This window comes from Pristiophorus japonicus, chromosome 21, assembly GCF_044704955.1.
Source record: "Pristiophorus japonicus isolate sPriJap1 chromosome 21, sPriJap1.hap1, whole genome shotgun sequence".
In the NCBI taxonomy this organism is placed as follows: domain Eukaryota; kingdom Metazoa; phylum Chordata; class Chondrichthyes; family Pristiophoridae; genus Pristiophorus; species Pristiophorus japonicus.
This window is the reverse complement of record NC_091997.1, coordinates 2,999,218-3,023,171: the sequence shown is the minus strand read 5'-3', so window position 1 is coordinate 3,023,171 and position 23,954 is coordinate 2,999,218. Positions and strand designations below refer to the sequence as shown.

Below are 23,954 nucleotides of genomic sequence, written 5' to 3'. Positions count from 1 at the left end.
AGTATGCAGGTGCAGCAAGTGAGCAGGAAGGCCAATGGAATCTTGGCCTTTATTGCAAAGGGGATGGTGTATAAAAGCAGGGAAGTCTTGCTACAGTTATACAGGGTATTGGTGAAGCCACACCTGGAATACTGCGTGCAGTTTTGGTTTCCATATTTACGAAAGGATATACTTGCTTTGGAGGCAGTTCAGAGAAGGTTCACTAGGTTGATTCCGGAGATGAGGGCGTTGAGCTATGAGGAAAGGTTGAGTAGGTTGGGCCTCTACTCATTGCAATTCATAAGAATGAGAGATGATCTTAGAAACATAGAAACATAGAAAATAGGTGCAGGAGCAGGCCATTCAGCCCTTCTAGCCTGCACCGCCATTCAATGAGTTCATGGCTGAACATGAAACTTCAGTACCCCCTTCCTGCTTTCTCGCCATAACCCTTGATCCCCCGAGTAGTAAGGACTTCATCTAACTCCCTTTTGAATATATTTAGTGAATTGGCCTCAACTACTTTCTGTGGTAGAGAATTCCACAGGTTCACCACTCTCTGGGTGAATAAGTTTCTCCTCATCTCGGTCCTAAATGGCTTACCCCTTATCCTCAGACTGTGACCCCTGGTTCTGGACTTCCCCAACATTGGGAACATTCTTCCTGCATCTAACCTGTCTAAACCCGTCAGAATTTTAAACGTTTCCATGAGGTCCCCTCTCATTCTTCTGAACTCCAGTGAATACAAGCCCAGTTGATCCAGTCTTTCTTGATAGGTCAGTCCCGCCATCCCGGGGATCAATCTGGTGAATCTTTGCTGCACTCCCTCAATAGCAAGAATGTCCTTCCTCAAGTTAGGAGACCAAAACTGTACACAATACTCCAGGTGTGGCCTCACCAAGGCCCTGTACAACTGTAGCAACACCTCCCTGCCCCTGTATTCAAATCCCCTCGCTATGAAGGCCAACATGCCATTTGCTTTCTTAACCGCCTGCTGTACCTGCATGCTAACCTTCAATGACTGATGTACCATGACACCCAGGTCTCGTTGCACCTTCCCTTTTCCTAATCTGTCACCATTCAGATACTGGTCTGTCTCTCTGTTTTTACCACCAAAGTGGATAACCTCACATTTATCCACATTATACTTCATCTGCCATGCATAAGATTATGAGGGGGCTTAACAAGGTGGATGAAGAGAGGATGTTTCCACTGATGGGGGAAGACTAGAACTAGAGGATATAATCTTAGAATAAGGGACTGCCCATTTAAAACTGAGCTGATGAGGAATTTCTTCTCTCAGACGATTGTAAATCTGTGGAATTCGCTGCCTCAGAGAGCTGTGGAAGCTGGGTCATTGAATAAATTTAAAACAGAGATAGACAGTTTCTTAACCGATAAGGGAATAAGGGGTTATGTGGAGCAGGCAGAGAAGGGGACCTGAGTCCATGATCGGATCAGCCATGATCGTATTAAATGGCGGAGCAGGCTCGAGGGGCCGTATGACCTACTCCTGCTCCTATTTCATATGAAATGGCCACATAATCAGCAAGCATGCACACTGAAACCGGCAGTCTTGAATGCACAGTTGTCTTGCCCTGTTCTTGTGGTACCCATGCTAGTACTTTTTGAAACCATATCTTCAATTTTTCCACTTTGGGTCCTGCTAATGGATCCACTATTTATTTATTTTCATTGAGAAACCACAAACCAATAATGCAGGACACCAGGGTTGAAAAGAAAAAAAAGGGAAGGCAAGGTAAATCAGGAAGTAATAATTAGGTGATACCAAGCTTGGAATTCAGAAGCCTGACTATTGTATGAGGAAGGAAAGACTGAGGGAAATAAGGTGCAAGAAAGAATGAGTTAAAGCAGGAGGTTGTGTGAGGAGTTTTGATTTCAATAGTGACGATATGCCATATATAAATGGACACCGCTTTAATGAAAAGATTTTTTGTGGGGTAGATTTAGAAGAGGTGCATAATTTTTGTTGATGTATCATATTTGTAAACTAAAAAAGAAAACATTTTTATCACGAAGACAGTATGTGTTTGCATTTGCTTTTTGTGGAATAGTAAACAAACATTTAAAACAATTTCCCTTCCAAAAATATGGCACAGGTAACTTTGTATATACATTAAACTTTGGCAGGAATTCATTAACCCTGTGCTCTGAGCAGGGAGTTGCGTTCATGTTGATTGGAGAATCAGCACTACAATGTTGTCATCATAGGTGGTCCCTCGAACGAGGATGACTTGCTTCCACACGAGTTCATAGATGTTTCAATGAAGGACCCGATGTTCCAGTGCTGAACTCCAATTGAGGGGGTGAAAGATGCCTGTGCCTGGATTTTTTATAGTGTGGTGACCGTTGCACATCAGTCACCACACGGGCTCAATAGAGCTAGGCCTTTGTCCAGTGACAAGGGTTGAACAAGGACGATGAAGGAATTGAGTGTAATATCTCCAAGTTTGCACATGACACTAAACTGGGTGGCGGTGTGAGCTGTGAGGAGGATGCTAAGAGGCTGCAGGGTGACTTGGACAGGTTAGGTGAGTGGGCAAACGCAGTATAATGTGGATAAATGTGAGGTTATCCATTTTGGGGGCAAAAACACAAAGGCAGAATATTATCTGAACGGCGGCAGATTAGGAAAAGGGGAGATGCAACGAGACCTGGGTGTCATGGTACATCAGTCATTGAAAGTTGGCATGCAGGTTCAGCAGGCGGTGAAGGCGGCAAATGGTATGTTGGCCTTCATAGCGAGAGGATTTGAGTATAGGAGCAGGGAGGTCTTACTGCAGTTGTACAGGGCCTTGATGAGGCCTCACCTGGAATAGTGTGTTCAGTTTTGGTCTCCTAATCTGAGGAAGGACGTTCTTGCTATTGAGGGAGAACAGCGAAGGTTCACCAGACTGATTCCCGGGATGGCTGGACTGATATATGAGGAGAGACTGGATCAACTGGGCCTTTATACATTGGAGTTTAAAAGGATGAGAGGTGATCTCATAGAAACATATAAAATTCTGACGGGATTCGAGAGGTTAGATGCAGGAAGAATGTTCCCGATGTTGGGGAAGTCCAGAACCAGGGGACACAGTCTAAGGATAAAGGGTAAGCCATTTAGGACCGAGATAAGGAGAAACTTCTTCACTCAGAGCGTTGTTAACCTGTGGAATTCCCTACCGCAGAGAGTTGTTGAGGCCAGTTCATTGGATATATTCAAGAGGAGTTAGATATGGCCCTTACGGCTAAAGGGATCAAGGGGTATGGAGAGAAAGCAGGAAAGGGGCACTGAGGTGAATGATCAGCCATGATCTTATTGAATGGTGGTGCAGGCTCGAAGGGCCGAATGGCCTACTCCTGCACCTATTTTCTATGTTTCTATGACTGGAGACCTGCTCTGCTGCATGGACCTAGTGCACACACATATCGCAGTGTGGGCAGGCCCGTGCTGCCCCTGGGCCCTCGCCTCTTCTGGGCCCCATACCCTCGTTCGCCGCATCTTTGCCCACGGTGTTCCAGGGCCCGGCGCTCCAGCTCTACCTATAGCCCTGACCTGCGGTGGTGTTCTCTCTCCGGTCGGGGCGGCTCACGATGTACAGTGTTATAGCCCTGTGTCCGTTCCATTCTAGCTCGACTCCCTGCTGGAGCATGGGATTGGTGAATTTACCCTCATCAGCTTTGCTTATTGGTTTTCACAGAACTGGCAAACCACTGTGTAGTCCTTGCAAACCACATATAGTAAAGGTTCTTCTTTATCAAAGTGTAGTACTTAGAAATCCAAATAAAGATTGAATTTCTCCAAGAAATTCCAATCGCCTTTGTAAAATCTGATAATTTGAGGTCTGAAGTATTAAAGCAATGTAAGACGGCTTATTGTGTTACATAAAGACGTGGAGTTGGATCTCTGTGTCACTCAGTTAATGTGAAACAGGCCTGAGTGCATTACTGTAAGTTAAATTGTTAAATTCACCGTGGTTACCATAACAGAGCTAGAGTAATTCATTTTGTACAGTTCAGACATTTCATTCTAGTGTTGATGTTTTCGTGGTTTGTATTTGTGAACCATTTTACTTTGCACTTGTTGACAATCCCATAGTTTTACAAAAGAAAAATCATTATGATTAAGGATATTACGTAAGTTGAAGAATAATGTACTATAAAGTTGTCCATGGGGCTTTTGAAAGGATTCAATAGCTTTCAATGAATTTAATGGAAAGGACTAGCATTTATAAAGTGCCTTTCACTGCCTCAGGACGTCCCAAAGCTTTTTACAACCAATTAACTACTTTTTGAAGTGCACTCACTGTTATAATGTACGGTAATGTGGCAGTTAATTTGCGTCCAGGAAGGACCCACAAAGAGCAATGCGATATATGACCAGATAATCTGTTTCAGTAATGTTGGTTGAAGGATAAATATTGGCCAGGACACCAGAAGAATTCCACAGTTCCTTTTCGAATAGTGCCATGGGATCTTTTACACCCACCTGAGAGAGGACAGATGAGTCCTTGGTTTAACTGCTCATTTGAAAGTCAGCACCTCCAACAGTGCTACAGGCGCAAGGATGGCACTAGGCATTCACTCCAATTCAGGCGAGATCCAATTCCCAGGCCTAGGTGTTGCTTAAGAACAATAAAAATGTTTGTGCATTGTACAGCTGTAGTTCCAACAACATATGTGTTTTATTTTTTTCCCCCTGTGCACAGAGTTTAAGCTGAATTAAAACAAATTTGATGTATAGATGGTGCAGTCATGGGGTTAATGATTAAAACCATTAGCAATATGCTTAATTATCATTCTTTTTAATAATTGATGAAATCAATGCAAATTTACAACAGCTTACACATTTATAGCATCTTTCACCTAATGCAAGATGCTTTACCTGCCGACTGTATCAGCAGGGCCCAGGTACAGAGGTGTGAGAAGGTCGGGGCGGATGAGCAGCGACTGTTTGTGGCGAGATGCGGTGAATGTTTATGGCGGAGGAACAGCGAGAGATTGGGGCGGAGGTACGACAGATGAGGGTACGGGGTCCAGAAGAGGCGAGGGCCCAGGGGGAGCACAGGCCAGCCCACACTGCGATATGTGTGCGCACTAGGTCCGTGCAGCAGAGCAGGTCTCCAGTCATCCTGGCTAACCCTTGCCACTGGATAAAGACCTAGCTCAGTCAAGCCTGTGTGGTGGAACGGTCACACACATTAAAAAAATTCACGCACAGGCATCTTCCACCCCCTCAATTAGAGTTCAGGACTGGAACATCGGGTCCTTCATCGAAACACCTGTGAACTCGTGGAAGCAAGTCATCCTCATTTGAGGGACCGCCTATGATGATGATGATGAGACTCTGGAGTGGATTTGAAAAAAGAGTGCCAATTTGCCTTGGCCAATGCCCCCGTGCCCCAGTGCCTGGGTGTAGACAGGTGGAGAATACCAGGATTAAAATATCCAGGCAAATATTATTAAACTAGCATGAAATATAGAAACAGATAGTAAGAGCTTCTATAGGTATATAAAAAGGGAAAGAGTGGCTAAGGTAAATGTTGGTCCCTTAGAGGATGAGACCGGGGAATTAGTAATGGGGAACATGGAGATGGCAGAAACTCTGAACAAATATTTTGTATCAGTCTTTACGGTAGAGGACACTAACAATATCCCAACAGTGGATAGTCAAGGGGCTATAGTGGGGGGAGGAACTTAACACAATCACAATCACTAAGGAGGTGGTATTCAGTAAGATAATGGGACTAAAGGCAGATAAATCCCCTGGACCTGATGGCTTGTATGCTAGGGTCTTAAGAGAAGTAGCGTCAGGGATAGTGGGATGCGTTGGTGTAATTTACCTCTGGGGAGGTCCCAGCAGATTAGAAAACTAAAAAAAGGAGGCAGACAAAAAGCAGGAAACTATAGACCAGTTAACCTAACAGCTGTGGTTGGGAAAATGTTGGGAGTCCAGTATTAAAGAAGCAGTAGCAGGACATTTGGAAAAGCATAATTCGGTCAGGCAGAGTCAGCATGAATTTATGAAGAAGAAGTCATGTTTGACAAATTTGCTGGAATTCTTTGAGGATGTAACAAACAGGGTGGATAAAGGGGAACCAGTGAATATGGTGTATTTGGACATCCAGAAGGCATTTGACAAGGTGCCACATAAAAGGTTACTGCAAAAGATAAAAATTCACGGGGTTGGGGGTAATATATTAGCATGGACAGAGGATTGACTAACTAACAGAAAACAGAGAGTCAGGATAAATGGTTCATTCTCGGCTTGGCAATCAGTGGGGTGCCGCAGGGATCAGTGCTGGGACCCCAACTATTTACAATCCATATTAATGGCTTGGAAGAAAGCACCGAGTGTAACGTAGCCAAGTTTGCTGATGATACAAAGATGGGAAGAAAAGCAATGTGTGAGGAAGACACACAAAATCTGGAAAAGGACATAGACAGGCTAAGTAAGTGGGCAAAAATTTGGCAGTTGGAGTATAATGTTGGAAAATGTGAGGTTATGTACTTTGGCAGAAAAAAAATCAAAGAGCAAGTTATTATTTAAATGGAGAAAAATTGCAAAGTGCCGCAGTACAGCGAGAACTGGGGGTACTTGTGCATGAAACACAAAAGGTTAGGATGCAGGTACAGCAAATGATCAGGAAGGCCAATGGAATCTTAGCCTTTATTGCAAAGGGGATGGAGTATAAAAGCAGGGAAGTCTTGCTACAGTTATACAGGGTATTGGTGAAGCCACACCTGGAAAACTGCGTACAATTTTGGTTTCCATATTTACGAAAGGATATACTTGCTTTGGAGGCAGTTCAGAGAAGGTTCACTAGGTTGATTCCGGAGATGAGGGGGTTGACATGAGGAAAGTTTGACTTGGTTGGGCCTCTACTCATTGCAATTCTTAAGAATGAGAGGTGATCTTATCGAAACGTATAAGATTATGAGGGGGCTTGACAAGGTGGATGCAGAGAGGATGTTTCCACAATGGGGGAGACTAGAACTAGGGGGCATAATCTTAGAATAAGGGACTTCCCACTTAAAACTGAGCTGAGGAGGAATTTCTTCTCTCAAAGGGTTGTAAATCTGCGGAATTCGCTGCCTGAGAGAACTGTGGAAGCTGGGACATTGAATAAATTTAAGACAGAGATAGACAGTTTCTTAACCGATAAGGGAATAAGGGGTTATGGGGAGCGGGCAGGGAAGTGGAGCTGAGTCCATGATTGGATCAGTCATGATCGTGTTAAATGGCAGAGCAGCCTCGAGGGGCCATATGGCCTACTCCTGCTCCTATTTCTTATGTTCTTATGTTGTTAATTATTAAGTTGCTATTTTGAGTCTGTATTTCCCTTGTAAGTCCTTTAGAATGAATATTAAGTACCACCGTTTCAGATTCCTTCAACCTACTATGGCTGTCTTCACATATAAAAAATTATGGTTTTGAAATGTTTAGAAATTCTATCATATTTGAAATATTGAATACATTGCTAAATCACATCATGGCATTTTACCATCAATGTGACGCACTGGTGCAATTCACTCATTTATAGTATTTTGAAATAAACAATAAATAGACCTTCTGCAATGTATGAGGTACAAAAAGCTGCAGTGTATGCTTGATGCGAAATGTTGCCACTTTGTATACATAATGACATGTTTCTAAAACGCATTTGAATTGTCTATAGCTTTGTTGTATTATCGAGCAGCACTACATATTCAGATTATTTTTAAACAAGTATTAGCTGTATTGATATATCAAAATCTTTCCCTTTATTTCTATAACCAAACCATGTTCTGCATCCTAGTTCAGGATTCACTCAATCATTGACCTCAACCCTTTCTCCCCACCTACCCTGCCCAAAACAGATTCACCAAAAAATAATTCTCATTCATTTCCTTTCATCCATTTTACAAAGGAAGCAAGCCTTGGAATAGTTGTAACAACAGAGGGAAAGGTCCATGACCCATTTCTACTGCTCTCGCTAACTTGTTTATCTTTATGTTTAAATTAGTGACGAGAGGAAAATGTGGGTGCGCGGGTGCTGGGAAAGATTTTATTTTCAACATGTGCAAATAGCAGAGGAAGCATATCAAACTATCAAGAAATGTTGGATTTGCATCAAGGGTGCTTGAATTTGCTCCTGACTTCTCACATAAACAGAATTTGTGTGCATATATCCTGTACAGTATTGTGTTTACATCATGACAAGACCTGTATTTTATTACTTGGAATGACTCCAGTTCTTAGTCAGCTTGGAGTCATCAGGTCTCATGCCATTGGGTTTGGAGCTGGTCCAATAACCAATACCGTAGTCACTGGAATGTAACTGCCTACTGTTCACAAAATTTGTGGCCAGTAAGAAAAATAATGGAATTTGCTTGTATAACCTTTGTGTGCATGGAAGATGGGCTGTATTCCACATAACACAGCTAACATGACAACCCAGAATAGATAATAAGCAGAATAGAGAATGTCAATCTGCAACACTCGCATTTGTCCATCTTCAATGCTTTAGCCTCCCACAATCAATGGTCTCTGACCAACTCACTAAGGTACATTTTGTTAGAATCAAATAAGGCAAGACAATATAAACTCAATGGTACAATTTTAATGGGGTTGCAAGAAGAGAGACCTGGGGGTGCTGGTGCAGAAATCTTTGAAAGTGGCAGGACAGTTTAAGAAAGCAGTTCATAAAGCGTATGGGATCCTGGGCTTTGTAAACAGAGGTATAGAGTACAAAAGCATGGAAGTCATGCTAAATCTATATAACACACTCGTTCGGCCCCAGCTGGAAGGATGTGAAGGCTTTGGAGAGGGTACAGAAGGGATTTACTGGAATGGTTCTAGGGATGAAGGATTACAGTTACGAGAAGCTGGGGTTGTTCTCCTTGGAGCAGAGAAGGCTAAGAGGAGATTTGATAGAGTTGTTTAATCCCACAAAAGGATTATGTAGAGTAAATAAAGAAAAACTGTTTCCAGTGGCTGAAGGGTCGATAACAAGAGGGCACAGATTTAAAGTGATTGGGAAAAGAATCAGAGGCGACGTGAGGAAAAACGTTTTTTACGCAGAGTGTGATTTGGATTTGGAATGCAGGTGGTACATATAGATTCAGTCGTCGCTTCAAATAGGAATTGGATAAATACATGAAGAAAAATTGGAGGGATACGGGGAACGAGCGAGGGAGTGGGACTAACTGGATTGCTCTTTGAAAGAGCTGGTGCAGACTGGAGGGCCTTCTTCTGTGCTGTACTATTCTATTTCTATAATTTTTATTTCAAATTTAACCACAACTGCAGGATAAGGGCACGTATGTACAAACTGGTAAAAGCAAGTTCATGACTAATGACAGAAAGCACTTCTTCAAGCCAAGAGTGATTCATACTTGGAATGGTGGTGGAGGCAAAAACTCTGGAACCATTGAAGAGGCAGTTAGTTGCTATTATGGGGATCATAGATTTATTTATTTACCTTTGCGATCTTTATTTCAGTATCTCCAATAGCACTGTAGTAGATGTCATCTTTTGAACAATGTTTTTGTTTTTTTCCCCATTGATTTGTTGTCTTCACCCCTCTTTCGCGGCCCAGCATGCTACACGTTATTCCACGCCCAAATGAATTTTCCCCATCTATTACTGCTGCCATCTAACCAGCCATTAGGGTATTTATGAGAACTGCCCATAGTGGTTTCCCCCTATTACACAAGAACATAAGAAATAGGAGCAGGAGTAGGCCATTTGGCCCCTCGAGCCTGCTCCGCCATTTAATAAGATCATGGCTGACCTGACCTTGGGCTCAGCTTCCCTGCCTGCTCACCGTACCCCTTCACTCCCTTATCATTCAAAAATCTGTCTATCTCCACCTTAAATATATTCAATGACCCAGCCGCCACAGCTCTCTGAGGCAGAGAATTCCATAGATTTACAACCCTCTGAGAGAAGAAATTCCTTCTCATCTCAGTTCTAAATGGGCGACCCCTTATTCTGAAACTATGCCCCCTAGTTCTAGATTCCCCCATGAGTGGAAACATCCTCTCTGCATCTTCCTTTTCAAGCCCCCTCAGTATCTTATATGTTTCAATAAGATCACGTCTCATTCTTCTAAACTCCAATGCAGGCCCAACCTGCTCAACCTTTCTTCATAAGTCAACCCCTTCATCTCAGGAATCATTCTTCCCATAGAACCTCCTACTCTGTCAGGATCGACCTATCCTTTCTTCAGTACCTCTACCGATGGTCCAGCTGAAGTCATGATGTCGGAAATCCCAGGCATGAAACCACTTTATGGCCCACCCTTGGTCTTGTTATTTATAGTTTTATTAGATCTTCCTTCTATATTTCTTAATTTCACATTGGATATTCTATAATTTATGCACCTGTGGTTCTGATATGTTGGCTGTGGTAAACTGCAAGAATATCCTGGAAGTGTGAGTGATAACATCATGACTGGATCTATTTCTATCTGTTTCCTTCCCCATTGCTGCCATAATCTTAACAAATCTGGAAAATTCCCCATTTTTGCAACTTCCGTAGAATTAAAGCCATGAGATTGAGCACTTCTTGTTGAATTTTTAAATATAATGGCCCCAAGTTTCCACATCATTTGCTCCTGATTTTTAGGAGCAACTGGTATAGAACGGAGTATCTTAGAAATCGGAATTCTCCACATTTAGTTTGCTCCAGTTCTAGTCAGGTAGAACAGTTTCACTTTGGAACAGAATTTTTTTTTCAAAAGGGGGCGTGTCCGGCCACATACGCCTGATTTCAAAGTTTCGTGAGTGAAAACTTACTCCAAACTAACTTAGAATGGAGTAAGTGAAGATTTTTGTACGCTCGAAAAAACCTTGTCTACACTTTAGAAAATCAGGCGTAGGTTACAAATTAGGCGTAGGGAATGGAGGGGGGGGGAAGGAAAGTCATTAAATTCTACATTAAATCCTTAGTTATACTTATACAAATATTTGCAAATAAATCCAACCTGAATAAAAATTTATAAGCAACGAAAAGATTAAATAAACCATGTTCCTACCTGTGTGAAAGTGCTTCAGGCAGGCCTTTCATGTTGGACACAGGCAGGGGTGTGGCGTCAGTGTCTCGACGGCAGCGGCAGCAAGCTTCGAGCTGAGCTGCAGTGCTTGAGGCAGGCCTTCATTTTCTTCGTGGCTGGCCGCGATGAAGCAGCACCGGACGGACCCGAGGCCATTCGGCCATGAGATATCAGCGGCGTCAGTGGCTGGCCGGAGGCCGAAGAATCAGCGGACCGATGTGAGGCCATTCGGCCATGAGATATCAGTGGCGTCAGTGGCTGGCCGGCAGCCGAAGAATCAACGCAGGACACACTCAGCTCATTAAGGTTCTTGAGGCCATTCGGCCACGCTTTAGGGGCGGCGTCAGTGGCTGGCCGGCAGCCAAAGAATCAGCAGTGGACGGACGTGAGGCCATTCGGCCATAGGATATCAGCAGCGTCAGTGGCTGGCCGGCAGCCGAAGATACAGCAGCAGCCTTCGAGCTGTGAGGGGGACTGAGGCCATTTGGACAGGGAGAGGCAGCCACATCGACAGTTTTATATTTAAATTTGCAGAATGGGTGCTGCATTGTCAACACCACGTATTATTGCAAAGTTGAATTGGCACTCTTATTTCTCCAAACACACAGTCCTTAATTTGCATGCACCAATGCAGCACCGGTTCTGCAAGTTTAGCAGTGAAAAGCTGAACTCACTGATTTCAGCAGGTGATTTATTCAGCAGTGCTGCTAAAAGCACTCCCTCACACTCAGAAATATCAAAAAAAAATTAAATTACAAGCCTTTGCAGGGGTCCAAGAAACAAATCTTCACTTTTTCTGCAGTATTTTTAAAAATGGCCGAGTGCCAATGTTTGTGTGTGACTGCGCATGTGCGCACACTCCAACGCGCACGCGCAGGGTTGCCGGCAACACGAAGGCTAATTTAAATTGTACCCGCCCTCTGCTGCTTAGAAAATCGGCGCGAGTGTTAGGCTCCGCCCCCTGCTGCGAAGAGCGCGCTGCGCCAAGGAGCTCGAGAATATCGGATTTTTTTTTAGGCGCAGTTTTTGGCGCGAAAAACAGGCGCCCAGCTCGGAGGTGCGCCGTTTTCGCCGCGGCACGAAACTTGGGGCCAATACTTTTTTGCCTTCAGTCAGAAACAATGCTTCTCGATCATTGCATCATCAGTAAAAGAGGTAGGAACTGTTCTAATGGCGTAAGGAGTTTGTGGTAAGTGGTAGATGCATTCAGAGCAGCAAAGTGCCAGGTGTGACTTCATTCTGTTCTGCGTTAACTCGTCTCAAGTGGTAGGGGTGATACAATTGGTCTGGGAGGGGGAAATGGGCCAGAGTTCTCGCTCCTGAGTGTTATTCAACAATCTCTGTGTGAGTAGATGTTGGGTCAGGACAGAATTGAAATTGGCTGAAACTAATTGACAAGGCTCACAAATGAACAATGGTCACTCCATTAACAGCAGAACTTTAAACAGGAACTGAGATTCCTCAGTTATATGATTTACTCATAATTCTCAGCAGGACAATGATCTCATGCAACTCAAGAAGCTTAAATAAGTGAGAAATAATATTTTGACTGGAAGAATTGAGGAATATTAGCAGTATTTAACTGGGAAGGAAATAAACTCTGAGATTTGTTATACATATATAATTATATGTAGATATATTACAATGCATTGATAAAACAAATATGACAGTTTGATCTAGTATTGTGACTAACTTTCAGGAATCGAACATTAAATTGCAGGAGTCAAAGTGGAAGAAAAAGTTGGAAGCAAGAGGTTTTGATAATGGACTGGATGTAGAGTTGGAAGCTCAGCTTCAGGCTGAAATAGGACCTGTCAGGGAGGGCCATTGAATCAGGGGCTAGGTTGAGGAGGCTTGGCACAAACTGAACATGCTTTCAGTTTATTCCAGAAGTAATGCATTGTGAGTAGCACTTTGAGACATTTCAAAGCTATATCATTACAAGTATTATTATTTTTTGTATTTGAAAAAGGATTTGAGCGGGTACAGCATCCAATAGTTTAAACTGTTGGAAGTGTAGATTATTGAATTTAAATTGTGATTGTGTTCTTGAGGGCAAAAGAACAAAATTAATAAACCTCAAACAAGACAAGATTAGAAGCAATGTGTTTTTTCCTGCAGTAGATATTTGGAGTAGACTCCCATCAAAAGCAGTTAATGCTATGTTGAGTAACCCCTTTGATAAAAAGCTAATTGAATATTATAAGGACAAGTAGACACCTAAGGCACTTTTGCATTGATGCTGCTGTTGGTGGCAGGCGATCAGTACCCCTGCCAACTGTGAAACTCTGCAAAGCAACTGAACTCTGTGCTTTGAGCATGACCACTTACAGGTCTCAAGAATGAAGGTTGACGCTACAGAAAACAAATGCCTCTTTCTATTGGCCTGATAGGGTTCTGGAAACACATGGGACATATAAAGCGGAGAGCTGCACTGGAAGCTTGCAAGGTTTTATTTTGACTGCTGTTTTCCTGGAGCTTCAGCAGGAAAGTAAAAGTACCTAGAGATGAATACAAAGATTCCAATCTTGCTGGAATTGTGGAAATGTCATCTGCAGAATGCAAGTACAGTTGAATAATTGTTAGATCGATATCCTAGATTTTCAATCTGATTAACTTTGGGATCAGGGAGAAATGTTTAAGATTTTTATCTACTTGTAAGTTTAGCCCCAAGACTATTCACTTCACTCTGGATATTAAATACATTGTGGAGTGTCCATGATAGTACAAATAGTGCATTGCTGGAAGTGGAAGGAAGGCTTTACTCTGCCTACATTCTTGTGCTCCCAGATGTTCATGTGACAGTGATAGAACAGTAGCCCACACCGGCCATTTTATTTGGTAGGGGGTTGATGCCCCACTCCAGGGACTAGAGAACATAATCTAGTGCAGTACTGAGGGAGTGCTGCGCTGTCGGAGCTGCCATCTTTCAGATGAGACGCTAAACCGAATCTCAATCTGCCTGGTGGATGTAAAAGTTCCTACAGCACTATTCGAAGAAGAGCTGGGGAGTTCTCCCAGTATTCTGGCCAACATCTACCTCTCAAACCAACACACAAAACAAATACAAAAGCGAAATACTGCAGATGCTGGAAATCTGAAATAAAAACTGAAAATGCTGGAAATACTCAGCAGGTCAGGCAGCATCTGTGGAGAGAGAAACAGAGTTAACGTTTCAGGTCGATGACTCTTTGTCAGACAGATGATCTGATCATATATTTCATTGCTGTTTGTGGGAGTTTGCTGTGCGCAAATTAGCTGCCTACATTACAACAATGACAGCCTTTCAAAAGTACTTAATTGGTTGTAAAGCACTTTGGGATGTCCTGAGACCGTGATAGGTGCTATAGAAATCCAAGTTCTTTAGGGTTTTTTTTTGCTGTGTTTTCAAAACAACAGAGACTACACTTCAAAAGTAGATAATTTGCTGTGAAGCTCTTTGGAATGCCCTGATTGAGTGAAAGGTGCCATATAAATGTAAGTTTATATGTTTGGACATTTGGCTTAATTTAATATGCCTAGCAGAACAGCCAGAAATAACTGCAGTTGCATTGTTACAGCCAACTGCATCAAGCAGGCATGGGGGAATTTGCATTATCGTTGCACACATTTTTCACCGAAATTAGATATTTAAGTGCTATTGAATTTTGAGTTCTGTCATTTATTTATGTATTAATGTTGTGAAATCCATTTTCCGCAGCCTAGAACTTGACTCGTTGATCCAAAACTGGATTTAATAATAAACCTTGGGAACTGGCTTTTGGATGTTAGTGTTTCAGAATCCAAATGAAAATAACAATATAAGAGCTACTCTTGTTTACTATATTGTAATGCTGTAACACCTATTCTGATGAGAATTCTAGTCAGAGAAAGTATGCTTTGGTTTAAGAAATTTGAATGTCAAAAGCAATTTACATAAGGACCATCAAACTTAGCTTTAACCTATGATGGTGCCCGTTGTGGAAAGAAATGGCAAGTTGCCATCTGTGATACAGGTCGTAAAATAGGATCACGATAAAAGATAGGTAAAGTTCAATGCAAAAGACTTGAGCTATTTATTGACTTGGGGAGTGTCTCAGAAAACTTGAATTTCCTTTCTGTTTGAAGTCCAGCTTTCGCCTTAAAGTTCTCACTTGCCAGGAGCATAGTTACCTGGCTGCTCTCCTATAATTGCTCTCAAAAGATCATCAGCTGATTCCCCAGATGGCTCAGCGAGTAATTGCACTGTGGTGTGTTAAGACTAAGGTTCAATCCCTATTCTGCCCTGAGTTTACTTCTGTACTGGAGTCGTGGTGATGAGAGCAATAAATTTAGCTTCAGTTTCCCTGGGACTGGGTGAAGAAAAAATAGCAGAAATTTTTTTTTAAATCATTCTTTGGAATGTGAGTGCTGTTAGCAAGGGCAGCATTTATTCGCCATCCCTAGTTGCCCTTGAGAAGATGGTGGTAGGTTTTCTCCTTGAACCGTTGCAGTGCATGAAGGCAAAGGTATTTCCACAATGCTGTTATGTACAGGGAGTTCCAGGATTTTGACCCAGCGACAAATAAGGAACACGATATGTCCAAGTCAGGATGGTATGTGAGTTGGAGGTGATGGAGGTCTTGCTCCACCAATCCCTGGTCAAGAGAATATGCTTGTGTAGAGGTTTGGTATGACCGCCACACAAATATAACCTGCTGATATTCACTGTCGAGCCTCAGATAAATGAGTACTGAATACGCTTTGCTGTCTGGAATCATACCCGGCTTTGTGTTAGTAATTTTGGGAGAAGAGAAAAAAAGAATGAACTCATTGAACTGACTGTTTTTACCAGTTGTCGGAGAGAGGAACTCAATTCCTTGTCTCTTGGCTTCATTCAGAGCTGGGTCTCATAAGTGGAACTTCATTTAACGTGATGATTGCTGTGTATTAAATTATGGTGCCAGATTGACTGTTGATTTTGTAAAGTGAGCACATCTTGGGGCCATATTGTTCTTGGGCATTAATGAACCAGAATAACTGCCCACTGAATGCGCACCGATGAGTCATTATGCATTTCAGTTGTTTAAAAACAGAACATTTTAAGCCTAATTGAAACTTTTCATTTAGCTACACTGATGGCTTGGAGAGGAAATGCCATTGCCTGGTGTAGTGTTAAGCCATGCTGGCCTGAAGATCGGAGGTTCGATTCCATTTCTGTGCTGTGTTAGCTTATTGCAGTTGGAGCACTCACCAGCACCTAGGCTGTGAAAGGGGGAAAACATCAGCCAGAGTTATCACAGCTAATGATTGTCCAATGACTGCTGTAAAGTACTCATCTGGGCATTAGGTGAGTATTCAGCTACAATGTCTATGGTTGAATATCCCACCAAAGTTTACCATCTAGGCACACACATGAACAATGGCTGCTTGATTGAGGTACTGGAGGGTGACCATAGCCTGTGGAACCATATCCCAGCAATAAGTCAGTACCTGTACCTTCAAAATGGGAGGGGAAAAAATCAATTTGTTGAATTTACCAGTTTACTGCCATCCATTCCACATATACTCAATCTAAAGACATGCCTGTTAGTTTGCCAAAATTCTGCTGCCTTCTATATAAAGCCTGAAAAATCTTTCACCTTCAAAATGCAGACCTTTTGTGATAAATCATCAACAAAAAAATGTGAGGTACAATTGGATAGATTGCCAAAAAAAATGGTTTTAAAGATGAGTATTTCTAGAATTCGCTAAAAATATTAATCTTCAGCACTGAACACCCCCTCTTGTCTTGATAGGGTCACAGAGTGCACTGAATAACAAAATCATTTTCAGAGTAGCTGCCTGCGTCCGAGTGTCTGGACTGTGGGTGGAGGGAGGAGCAGAACCTGATGTAATCCACCTCTGGGAGGTGGGTTTAATCAGAAAAGGTTGGTTAACACTAAACTGCTTTAACCTAAAAAGATATTCATAAACAGAGAACATTCCAGACATGGCCTGAACAGTCACTGTTTTATATGGGTAATCTGACTGAATGCCAGCATTTAGTATTTCTGACAATTCAGCAGTTCCACTCTCAAAGTACCCTGCTACTTGGTACTACGGCGATGACATTTCCACAATGAAAACTACAGCTTCCCTGTTCCTCATACCATTTATACGTTTGTATTGACATTAAACAACAGGTAAGAAACTTGAATATCTTCACTCAGAATTTCCGTATCACTTTAATTTTGTTATTTACATTTTCTTTGAATTGTACAGACCAGAAAAGCTAAGTTACGTTTTCTAGCCTTTTACTGATTTAGCTGGTCTCGGTGGGGGCAACCTTCCAGGTGATACACATGGCCTCAGTACTCCTGGGCTTTTGGGTGGGGGGGGGGGGGGGGGGGGGGGGGGCGTAAATCACTCCAGATTCCTGCTGCTGATTGCCACCCAGCATCTCCTGCTGCAAAGGGAACATCGGGTGAGGGTAGGATTGGGCTTGGCTGTCATGTCATGTATAAAGAAAAGAAACACATGCATTCATTATAGCGCCTTTCACAACATCTTGACTTCTCAAAGCCCTTTACAGCCAATGAGGTATTTTTTGACGTACAATCACTGCTGTAATGTAGGAAACACGGCAACCAATTTACGCACAGCAAGCTCCCACAAACAGCAGTGAGATGTATGACCAGATAATCTGTTTTTTAGTGGTGTTGGTTGAGCGATGAACATTGGCCAGGACACCGGGAGAACTCCCCTGCTCTTCAAATAGTGTCATGGCACCTTTACCATCCAACTGAAAGGGCAGATGGGGGTTCAGTTTAACGTCTCATCTGAAAGATGGCACCTCCAACAGTGCAGCACTCCCTCCAGTACTGTACTGGAGTGTCAGACTAGATTTTGTGCTCAGGTCTGTGGAGTGGGACTTGATCAAAAACCTTTTGACTTGGGTAAGAGGACTGCCACTGAGCCACGGCTATGGTTAAAAAGCGTGATGACGTTCGCTGTTTTATGTGGACATGACTGTATCCCAGCCAGAATCTGCACTTTCAGAAGAGAAAAATAAATTATCAAAATATTGTATTTCTTGATAGCTCCTATTATAAACATAATTGTGGCCAACTTTGGTCTTTTTAGTTTATAATTTCTTTTAATAACTTAATATATTCATGCATCAATATGTTTTGTACTTTTTGTCTTCCTTTAGGCTTTTAATACAGCTCCTTGTAGCAGACGCCTGATAAATTCAGCAGCTTCCACCTCACCACAGGAATACCATTGTTTTGACGCTGCTATGCACACCTCGAAGCAGAAGTCTTGCAGTCATGCTGGTAGGTGTCACTGCCTACTGACTGCTGAGGGTGCCTTAGGCAGCAAACATTCAGTTGTGCTGGCAAAGATATTTTATTTCAGGCATCACAACATGTTTGGTTGCAGGAACCTTTCTGCTAATATTTCACTCCCTCTGTAAGCTTCTAAGTGGGCCTGGCAAGAGGAACCTCAGTTCTGTAATGATTTTGTATCCGTTTTATAGAAACAAACAGGATGCAAGTGAACGCACAGTTCGGCCCTCTTTAGCCAATATAAATTTACCATCTGCTTAAAATGAAGTGCACCTTTTTGATACGTTTGCAAAGGTCAGAGGTGCCAGACAAGACTTCTAAACTTCTTTCCTGGACAATAAACCAGCAGAGGTGAAAGGAAAGTCTTTACTGTCTCAGACTCTTCTGTTGTGCGTCTTACTGGTACTGATGTGGCTTGCTGCTTACATAACTTCTCGTGGAAACTCTTGAAAGTTGTGTATGTGTGAAGGGAGTAATACCTTTTATTCCACCAAACATCTGAATGCCGTTGTGAGAAGAGCCATGGTACAAGCATTGGTACGGGAAGCTGCAGTTGGCCTTATTTTGGTCAGGTATTTTCGTCCCCTTTTGCACTTTAAATAGGGCAGTTTTAACTGAAGGCGGCAACAGTCAATTCTTGGAGTGGGACTTACTCTCACTTCTTTCTGATTCAGAGGTATTACAAACAAAGCCAAGCTGATACTTGTGCCACAGATCCAACTCAACTGCTCCCGCTGTTGTAGGAATTTATATTAGCTGGGGCGGGGGGGAAGAGAGGGCAGTTCCTGCAGCAACCACATCCAGCTATGTTGTGCAGTTGTCTTAACTTTATAAATAGCAACAATTTCATTGGGCTGATGCCTTCCCCAGTGGTGAGGGAAGGTCTGTACAAACCAGCAATAGCAAAATCATATTGCTGTCCCATGTGGAAGCAGACTGGAGCATTTGTGCTACTCAATCCCGAGCTTGATCAGGAATCTCTGGTATATCTTAAAATTTATTAAATCTTCCTTTCGCGCCACATTCACTCAGATTAGGCTGTTAGGTATTGGTTTGAAATAATTAAGTAGCAATTCTTTTTAACAGCTTCAAATACCACTTAAATGTTAAGTTCCTCTTTATTGTTGTGTGCAAAGTAGACAGGAAGTGGGGAAAGGCTAGGAAGCTTCACGTGTAAACCCCTGAAGGAATTGGTGTGCACATTTTGCTGTGGTCAGTTTTGCTTCCTGTTTGATGGGTGTGACTCTAATTTTTAACCATTTGATAGACTTTCAAAATATGTAGGTCTGAAAACAAAATAACTAGGGTTGCTTGATGATGCAACATACTGTTGCACTGATCAAAGTTCAAATCTCAGATGACACTGAGAGTCTGGCTTTTCCAAGCTGATGAGTTGCCAATCTTGCCTGCTTTATCACCCATGTGAAACAAGGTGAGATTATACCTCCGATCATAAGTTTCCTTTGTTCATAGAGAAATATTGATGGAGCTTGTAGAGAAGTTGTGGCTGTCCGTTTGTCCTGGCAGTCCAGAGAGTGCCAAGAACACAAAGGTCCAAGCTGTGCTGCACTATAAGCAGAGAATAACTCTTTGAGGGCAAAGCTTCATTCAGTCTGACTACACATGGGCGTCTTGGGGAGGGCAGTCGGTCTGAGTTGGCTAGTTTGGAAATTGTTATCTTTGTTCAAACAGTGTCAGTTGTCAGAAGGCTGAGGAAGAAAAAAAATCTACATATGTAAACAATCAGAATCGCAAAGAAGTGCATGGCAGGAATGAGCATTCCGCTTTAGTTGTTGTTGGGCAAAGCTGAAGATTTGTGAGGGAAGCATTTGAGAAGTGAGCAAGAAATGAGGTCTGAAAATCCGATTGAGTAATTGGTTGCTCTAAGCCTGACATTAACCAACAACTAACTCCCAGGTGGGAAAAAAGTTTCAACTCCTCAACTTAACCTTTCAAGTGCCAGTGCATAACACAAATTCTAAACACCTGGGTCACCCTTTTTGAAGTTTTCAGCTCACGCTTTGAAACAAGCCTCAGCATTGACAGTGTAAGGCAGCTGAAATGTTTATTACTGTAATGTTAAAACTATAAAAATAAACAACTTAAAATAATTTTAAAATTTGACAAAACTTTTTCCCCGTTTCTTCTATGCTCTCTGTGTCTTTTTTTTAACCTTCACTCAGTTGTAACACTCTCAGCGCTGAGTCAGAAGATTGTGGCTTTCAATCCTTCCGTAGGATTTAAGCACATAATTTAGACCTGACACACTCTGTAATATTGCTGCATGGTCAGGGCATCTATCAGATGAGATGTTAAACCAAGGCTTGTTCAGGTGGACCTTAAAGACCATATGGCATTCTCTTTTGAAAAAGAAGAGAATTATTCTCGTGTCCTGTTCAACATTCTTCCCTCAATTAATACCAGCAAGTAGATTGAGAGATTTATCTGACTGTTGTTTGTGGAATCATGCTGTGTGCAAATGGGTTCCCTGTTTGCCTACACAACAACCGTGACAGCACTTCAGAAGTTTGCATTGACTGTGAAGGACTTTGGGACGTTCTCAGGATGTGCAAGGCATTATATGAATGCTAGTTCTTTCTTTAATAAAAATAACTTCTCCCCAATTTTGTCCCCTCCTTGCCCGAAGGCTCTGACTCCACAGGCAATGACAGCCCTCCAGTATCTTGTCTAGGTACCGATTATATTCTTCATGTCTCAGCCTTGATGGTGAATGTCAGCAGGACATTTGATGTTGCTGGGCATCATAGCTTAGCCTAATGCTGGCCTCATCCAACATCTACACACGTGTACTTTCTAGCAGAAGTTACTGCAAACGTCAATCAAGAGTGAAACCAGAGCTCATTTTTCTCTCCGCCCAGGGGCAATAGGGCCAGTTATGGCTCAACTGCTGCCCTTACCAAGATCATCAAATTTATCAAGGACGTTGAATTCATCCCAAAATTTGACATCTGTTTTACCACAATAAACAACCCAAACAGATGGTTTCAAATCAGTGCCAGTATCCCCAAGACCTACCTCGGGTAGTATTACTCCAGTGGCAATTGGATACTTGCAGATGCCGTCCAGCCCTCCTATCATCTGGCTCCTCTCTACAATCTGCTGCTGTTACTTCATGTATCACCTGGGTGGAATTTGTTTTGAAGAAGTAAACAAATAACCCAGCGTGCATGAGTACACAGAATTTTTGATGCGAATGTGAATTGAGTTGCCCAGCATGGCCATGTCCACTGATAGCAGACTTCACCACTGATCTCAGTATACTGACAAGCCGGCCTGAGCACTGCAAAATTGAAGTTAAACAGAAAGAGACTGTGTACTTCAGTAAGTGGCTCGGCAGAAACTCCAGGAATAATAGGATGGAATCAAAAGCCTTTCCACCATCTATAAGGCACAAGTCACGGGTGTGATGGAATACTCTCCACTTGCCTGGATGAGTGCAGCTCCAACAACACTCGAGAAGCTTGACACCATGCAGGAAAAAGTACTGCCTGAGAGTTCCTCCAGTGGTTGAACTAGTTAAGGATTCAAGTAGTTGACTCCTACTAAACCACCAGTCTGTGCTGAGTTAGCTGACCTCAGCTGGGGTTGACAGCAAGCATCCAACAGTTAGCCTCAATGCTATTAGGTAAGGGGGGAAACATTTCAGCCAGCACTCCCACTTCTGACTACTCTCTTGTGATCCTTGATATTAGTGGAAATATATGGACGTTGAATATGGACAGGATTGAGCATGGCTGTGATGTACCTTGTAGTTGAATATCCCATCAACACTCGCTGTCCAGGCTCACTTTTCATTCGTTCCTGGGATGTGGGCGTCACTGGCAATGACAGCATTTATTGCCCATCCCTAATTGCCCTCGAGAACCTGGTGGTGAGCTTGAACCGCTGTGGTCTGTGTGCTGTCAGGGAGGGAGTTTCAGGGAGGGAGTTCCAGGATTTTGACCCAGTGATGATGAAGGAATGGTGATATATTTCCAAGTCAGGATGGTGTGTGACTTGGAGAGGAACGTGGAGGTGATGGTGTTCCCATGCACCTGCTGCCCTTGTCCTTCTAGGTGCTAGGAGCTGCTGAAGAAGCCTTGGCAAGTTGCTGCAGTGCATCTTGTAGATGGTACACACTGCAGCCACAGTATGTCGGTGGTGGAGGGAGTGAATGTTAAAGGTGATGGATGAGGTGCCGAACAAGCAGGCTGCTTTTTCCTGGATGGTGTCAAGCTTCTTGAGTGTTGTTGGAGTTGCACTCATCCAGGCAAGTGGAGAGTATTCCATCACACCCCTGACTTGTGCCTTGTAGATGGTGGAAAGACTTTGGGGAGTCAGGAGGTGAGACACTTGCCGCAGAATGCTCAGCCTCTGACCTGCTCTTTTGGCCACAGCTTTTATGTGGCTGATCCAGTTAAGTTTCTGGTCAATTGTGACCCGATAGTGATGGTGGTGGATTCAACGATGATAATGCCATTGAATATCATGGGGAGGTCATTGGACTTTCTTTCGCGTATGAAGAATGCCTACTTAAGCAGGTTGCTTTCCATCTATGTAACCAGACCCCAGCAAGGAGTCGACGCTGTTAAGAAATATGAAAGGGAGAAAGAAAAAAAATCATGAAAACTACTGCCTGGGAAAAGTGTGCCATCTCAGTTTAAGAAAGCATGTCTTGATGAGGCCCATGGATTTGCCATTTTAAGTGCTGGGCATGTGGATAACGAGCTTCAAAGCATGTGCTTGTTTGTACTAAAATGCTGCTTTGTGACATGATAGTGTAGCAGGTTGGAGTTTTAATTACTGTGGTGCTGCTTAGATATTGGTGGAGCTTGACAAAAATAATTTCCGACAAGGTGCATAGCTGCACTGCTTCACAAAGAGACACGCCCACTTTGAACATTTCACTCAGCATTAATTAAACGACTGGCCTGTTCAGCAGCTGTTTTTGTTCTCTCTCAAAACTAACAGGTTTCTAATTTAATTTATTAGGAGCTGCATCTACCAGAATTAAAATGACAGGTTAGCAGTGCAAGTAAATGGAGCCCGCACCTGGTTCAATCCGTCACTCTTGAACAGAGTCGTAATTACTCTTGCAAGCTGCCACTGCAATCAGATTTGGGCATAAAATGCCACTAGCTGTCAGTTGAATTTAGTAGACGTACCTGTCCTCAGTCGCAAGATTAAATTGCTGGAGATCTCCGTTTTGGTTGGTGTTCAGCCTATCCCGGTCCTGGAGTATTTTCAAGCTGTTTCGCCAGAGTTATGTCGTGCGTCCGCTGGAAGAGCCAAGGGAATTTGACCACTAACTGTTTAGATTCACAGATGAAAATGATGCAGGTTGATTTGTGTTGAGCAGGTTCAGAGGGGAAGCAAGGAGTTTCCACTGCATATATTTCACTTATTGGTGCAATAGGTAACCTGATGCAGAGAGATTTTACAAGTTAGTGCTGCTAGGACAGAATTTTGATAAACCGAAGCGCATATTTGAAAGTCAGGTGCACAGGTAAATCCTTCTCGCATGATTTTCCATTCATTCATCTTATTCAGTGGAAAATTTGGCAGGATGCACTGACTTCCTCACTCAAAATCCTGAAATATGCTATTGTCGCTCAAAGGCCTGTGCGCTAATTCATTAAATTTA

The 23,954-nt window shown here is 42.7% G+C and overlaps 1 protein-coding gene across 14 annotated transcripts in view; it reads left to right on the top strand.

Annotated features, from left to right (window-relative positions):
* raraa (retinoic acid receptor, alpha a) overlaps positions 1–23,954 on the top strand; it is a 634,542-nt gene that overhangs the window by 262,642 nt on the left and 347,946 nt on the right. For 2 of the 14 annotated variants that reach the window (XM_070864258.1, XM_070864269.1), the window contains one exon: positions 18,175–18,298. The exons of the other annotated variants lie outside the window; for them this stretch is intronic. The gene's annotated coding sequence lies outside the window, so the exon portion shown is untranslated. The remainder of the gene's footprint in view (positions 1–18,174; positions 18,299–23,954) is intronic. 14 annotated transcript variants of the gene reach the window in all.